The sequence below is a fragment of the Belonocnema kinseyi genome, chromosome 8 (genome assembly GCF_010883055.1).
Source record: "Belonocnema kinseyi isolate 2016_QV_RU_SX_M_011 chromosome 8, B_treatae_v1, whole genome shotgun sequence".
NCBI lineage: Eukaryota > Metazoa > Arthropoda > Insecta > Hymenoptera > Cynipidae > Belonocnema > Belonocnema kinseyi.
Window position 1 is genome coordinate 63,032,117 of NC_046664.1, and position 6,349 is coordinate 63,038,465.

At 32.2% G+C, this 6,349-nt stretch overlaps 1 protein-coding gene across 2 annotated transcripts in view; it reads right to left on the reverse strand.

Annotated features, from left to right (window-relative positions):
* LOC117179115 overlaps nt 1–3,903 on the reverse strand; it is a 239,888-nt gene extending 235,985 nt beyond the window's left edge. For both annotated transcript variants that reach the window (XM_033370788.1, XM_033370787.1), the window contains exons 1-2: nt 3,834–3,903; nt 2,436–2,631 (exon numbers count right to left, since the gene is read on the reverse strand). The gene's annotated coding sequence lies outside the window, so the exon portion shown is untranslated. The remainder of the gene's footprint in view (nt 1–2,435; nt 2,632–3,833) is intronic.
* Nucleotides 3,904–6,349: the final 2,446 nt, after the last annotated feature.

The following is a 6,349-nucleotide window of genomic DNA, read 5'->3' on the forward strand; positions in this document are numbered from 1 at the left end:
TTGAAAAAATGGCTCGGTGGACAGAGATTTCCAGACAACGAAGACGTCATTGCCTCTGTAAGTGCTTATTTTGAGGAACTTCCGAAAAAGCACTTTTCTGAATGATTAAAAAAACTTGAAAAGCGATTGATCAAGTGTATAGAGCTCCAAGGAGATTATGTTGAAAAATAAAAAAAAATTTACCCAAAAATAATTGTTTTTATACTTCATTCTAAGGACTTATTGAACTACCCTCGTATTTGATAAAATTTTTGAATTGAAAAAATTTAATATATCCATAATTCTTGTTTACTTTTATACTCAACAACCATGTAATTAAGTAGTCAAAGATGAAGTTTCTCAAAGCTCTGTAAGCTTTGAGGTACACATTCTCATTGTGACGCTCGCGCTGCGCGCTCGATATTCGACAGACATTTTTAAACAGGCTTTGTTTAATCTTTCTTTTTCTCGTAACTTTCGTCGCTTTCCCACACATTTTTATTTTATTTTTTTATTTTCAATGTTATTTTTCACGAATAAAACAAAAAGTACGCGTCCTATCAAGAAGTGATTCTTAACGAAATTATAGCTATTTTTGGGACAACAATTTTTGTTAATTCATCTTTTTTCTTATCTTTCATAGTTTGACCACAAAATGGAATTTTTTTATTTTTCATTATTTTTTGTGCAACAAGATATATTTAAATATTTGAATATATATTTGAATAATTTGAAAAATAATAATATTTGAATAATCGATTTTTCAAGAAAATCCAAAAATTTGTTATGATAATCTTGTAGGGCTTTCAAAAATCAATGTTTTTCTTTTTCTCAATTTTTTTCATAGCGTATGTTTTATGGCTTCAAATTTTGATTTTCAGTTGATTTAAAATTTTTTGAAAATGCTATAACTCTGAGAATTTTCTTTTTATAGAAAAAAGTCATGAGAATAAATTGTTTGTCCTTTTTATTACTATAAATATCCGTACATAGAATTTTCAAATTCAGAAGAAAATTGGTCTCCAAAATTTTCAAAATGCACTCACTTTTTGAATTGTCATCAAAAATGAACTCGTCCTTTCTTTTAAGACCTAAAAAAGTTTTACAAAAGTGGATTTTTTGGATTCAGGGGGTCTTGAAACGTGGAGATCTGTTGAAAAACTGTGGTGTCAAATTTCGGATAATTCTAATACTTTCGCAATCATAAATGATGAGAATGTAAAAATAAAAATATTTTTTATTACTTATTAATTAATCCTCATTAATAAACGTCAAAAACATTTCTATCTGGACGAATTCACATAGAAATAACATCACACGCGTAGGTTGAGCGTTATTAAAAAAAATTAATCTGAAAATTTACAAAAAACAATGTTTTTAACCAAAAATTAAAAAAAAGCTCTTTTTGCCTGGAAATCTTGATGAAGTATTTTTAAACATTCTTAACCTGACAGAAAGGAATATAACTATGTTGAAAAGAAAACACATTTTTGGAAAAACACATTTTTAGGAGAACAACCTTTACTATATATGTTTCCGTATCTCGTATTTTTTTGAAAAAATGGCACCCTGACCTAGAAGATTTTTTCGATCTAAAAGAACACATATACCAAGTTTCATGCCTTCTATAGATTCTATTTTAGATAATTTCCACTGTACCGCGCCATACACTCCGAAAATGATTTGATTGAATCTAAAACAAAAATTTGTTTTTTCCATCATAGAATACAGTTATAATTTAGAAAAAATATTTAGTTGACCCAACCACATTTTTCAGCTGTATTAACCAAATCCTTTGCTATATTGAGTATTTAGTTTATTCAACGAAAAAATGTAGCTAAGTCAATCAAATATTTTGTGGAATCAACCAAAATTTTGTTGCTTTAACAATAGAATGCAGTTATAATATGGATAAAAAAATATTTAGTTGACCCAACTACATTTTTCTGTTATTTTAACTAATTCTTTCGCTAGATGGAGTATTTAGTTAACTAAACGAAAAAATTTGGTAGATTCAATCAAATATTTTGTTGAATCAACCAAAATTTAATTGTTTCAACCGAATTTTCATCGATATTCAAGCAAAGCGTTTTTTCGTTCCAGAATTTTTTTCTGAGCATAACGGAGGATTTTTACTGAAATAAAAAATCTCTGCATTGATTCAATAGATTTAAAGAAGAATTCTATTGAATATAAGGTTGCTTCAAGTTTAAATATCGCTACAAAACGTGCATTGTATTTGAATTGTTCATACGTAAACGGTCAAGGTTGAAAGGATCGAGTGCACTTGGTTGCACTTGATTGCACTTGGTAGGTAAAATTGTCCTCGCATCGTTGCTTCTGCTTATCCATTAAAGACAAGACAAAGATACCCTTTCAGTATCATTTCAATCGTTATTAGAGCCAATAATAAAACTTCGATCCGGGTTTAAGGGGAAGAAGAGTGACGCACTTACCCAAGTAGAAGCGCCTCTTATTTTTTAGTTTTCCTCTGCTCTTTCTTTCACATGTCTTCTTGTCGCATTCATAAAACTTAGAAAGTCACTTTTAATCCATTATTACAAAGTTCAAAGTACACTTCAAAATCCCGATTTTATTTCTATATCAATCGCATTTGCAATTATCAGATTCCACCCCAAGACCAACACAATTCTGTAAACAGATAGGATTTTTTAATATATAAAAAAAAAACAGTGTCTCGTCTAGAAATTCGGGATGAGTAGTTAAATATTTTTGATAAGCTTGGCTAGTATTCCCAAAAATTTCGTACGACTAGTCCATCCCCTTTTTCAACTATACGAGATTTGCGGGACGTCTAGGCACAGTCATACAAAAATTACATTTATAAATGTAGAAAAATATGCAGAAGATGAAAAATACATAAATGATTCAATTTTATTCATTTTATTTAAGAATTAAAAGTTAATTCTCAAGCTGCAATTTGCTTATTTGAAAATTAACATTCCTCTTTAACGTCCAATACTCAAATGTAATTAAATCCCCCGTTCGGGAAAGCGTGTAAAAAGGAAGGAAATTATTATAGGAAATTTTTCGATATTTTTAAAAGTAAAAGTAAATATGACGTTAGATTCGAGGTCACGTTTCATAAAAGGTGTCTGATGCTCACAAAAGGCGTTTGCGTCAATGCAACTCGTATCGACAATGTCGGTGAAGAACAATGATCATTACTACTGATTCAAAACGAGAGTAGCTTTATTACCCATCATGGTTCCACTTTTTTATTCCCAAGGGAATTAAACGTCTTCTATTTTAAATTGAAGTTAATATCAACTTTGGGCATCTAATTTCGGCAAATTTCTTAATAATGCAGATGTGCATTCTTACATCACATACAAAATTATATTTAAATGAGACTAAAGAGATATTCCTCTGAATTTGAATCAAAGAAATTTTCCTTTACTCACAATTATTTATATTTCATTCCCATTTTGCAATATTTCATTGATTTTATAAAGCCTTTATTTTCGGTTCACGAAGATGGAATATGAAAAAAATAATGTATATAAAAAATATTTATTTCTGCAATACATAATAAAATAAGGAACATAAATACTTAAAAATTAATGCTTAATTATTTTAATACATAATTACAAGATTAGCATGAAAATAATTCTACTTTTCGTGACTACGGTAAATACAAATAAACCTGTCTTCGTATTAAAAATTCATTTTCTGCATAAAACCTATACAAAAATACAAATTTACAAATGAAAGGAGAGATTTTGGAAAAATTGAAATCGATTTTCGAATAATGTAGAATAAATTAAATGGTTCTAATTATTGAAACGGATTGTCCCCCATGAAGATGAATTTAAATTTGAGGGCAAAAATACCTTTTTTAATACGAGAGAATAAGCCCGCTTTCGCGTATTTTTCGCGATAAGCAACGCGGTGCTTGCACGACGTCGGTGGTCGGATTCAAACTGGGAAGCTTGCGTCGGGACTGTCGGGACGCGACGTCCCTTCGCTCCGATTGACCCAACCCCTCCAGCCAATCCCCTGTCACCGCTTCTCCTCGAATCAGCCCTTTCCGTTGGACCGCTCGCTCGTGCATGAGGTTTGCAGATGCGGGGATGATATTGGTCCGGGACGTTCGCTCACGTGTTGCTTCACGAGAGATAGATATAAACAGAACTTGACAATATTCAATGCGACGTTTGTGAGTTTTGCGCGCAACTAACTTTAAATAATTCACATTGAGCAAGATTATTCTGATCATTAATTTTTAGTGCACTTTCAACTTTTCACTACGAGTATCAGTATCTTGTAGAGGGTAGAATATTTACTTTTTGGATAACCGAAAACTCGGCAAGATTACGACAAGGGGAAACAACTCTGGTAATCCGTCGAACAGCACGGTTATCCGCCCTGATAATCCCGGAATAGCGAGTAATCCATTGCAATTTGCAATAATTCACTTTCATTAATCCACAATACTAAGTAATACACTTGTAATCCAGATAATTATGGAGTAATTCAGGTAATAATAAGTAACCTACATATAATCCGCTGCAATCCCTGTATTCCCGAGAAGTCAATCGACTTCTAATGCGAGGTAATCCACTTGCAATACAGCCTTACCCACTTTTAATTCAGGTAATTTAGAGTAACCAATTGTGATCTGGGGTAATCCACCACTTGTGATGTGGTGATTACCCAGTATGCCGAATTATTGAATCCATTTTTAATAAGAGATAATCCACAAGTAATCTGGAGCAATAAACTTCTAATCGGTCTAATTTAAAGTAGTTCAGGTAATCCAAGTAATCGTCTTGTAATCCAAGGTATTCTCAGTATTATGGAATAATCAATCCACGTGTAATCAGATGTAGTACACTTGTAATATAGTGTGATCCAGTTATAATCTGTGGTAAACCACTTGTATTCCAGATTATTTTTAGTAATTTGGGTAATCTAAGTAATCCAATTGTAATCCTATGCAATCTCATTATTCTGGAGTGATTACTATATTTCTAATACGTGCCAAAACACGAATTTTACAGGAAAACGAAAAAACTGTCTAACTTTCACGCAAATAATTTTAAACAAAAAATTGGAAAAACGTTTCGAGGTACTGTTAGGTTTCATCGAAACATGAAACAAACATCCTTAAAAAAGCATCTTTCTCCGAGAAAACCTTTGTCAAAGATACAGCGTGTCCCCATAAACTCTGATTTTTATACATGAAAAGTTGCGTAACTGTTTTATTTTTCAATTAAAAATCAATTAGCTCTACCAAATTGCAAAAATAGCATTTTAGAAAGATAATCATGTGCGAGGAAACCCTGGTCAAAGATCGGTGCGCACCACGAAGCTTCAATATTAACACATAAAAAGTAACTTTTGCAGCAACCATTCCTTTCCAAGAATTCATAACTTTTGACAAACAAACTTTAAAAACCAGAATCGACACGTGCTCTAAAAATCAATGACGCCGCGGTGACACCACATAATGAAGCATGGCACATACGTCAGCAAGCATCCTGGCACTTACATCCGTATGACTGACTTTTTTCCCTAAATCTTCTTTCGGTGGAACTGGACCAAAATCTTCTACAAGGAACCGAGTTAAGGGGAAACAAGTATTTTAAGCCAATAAACCGATTTTCGGAAATTTGTCACTTGTCCGTATGCAGTGTGACCCTTCAATTAAATTCTGATATTAAATTTTTCTGATTACTGGTCAAATAATTTTCTGAAGAAACGAGAAAAAATATGCCACGGCCCGGATTTGAACCAGGAATGCCACTATTCACGAGTTGATCGTTAACCAGTTACGCCAGCGAGGCCACAGCATAATTTATTATTATTGGAACAGTAATTAACCAAATTTAACATCAGAATTTAATTAATTAATTACCCTGATAGACAAAATAACATCATTACTTTAAATTATTCCGGATTCGGTGATTTTATTCAGACTAAAATTAGCCACTAAAAATTCAAAAGCACAAATATGGACGTGCATCATCTTGCAGATACAGAAGAAACGAGAAAAAAAGTACGCTGTGGCCTGGGTGGCGTAATTGTTCAACGCTCCACTCTTGAATAGTGATGTTCCTGGTTTAAATCCGGACCCTGGCATATTTTTTCTCGCTTCTTCAGAAAATTATTTGACCATTAATCAGCAAAATTTAACATCAAAATTTAATTTACTTATAATACAGTTGATTTGGAGTACTTTATTGAAATATGGGGTAATCCGCTTTATATCTGGCGATTTCTCAGTATTTGGGAGTAGTCAATCCACTTCATACACGAGCTTATCTATTTGCAATCCAGAGTAATCCAGAACTAATCTGGAGAAATCCTCTTGTAATCTAGATATAATTGGTTCTAATCTGGAGTA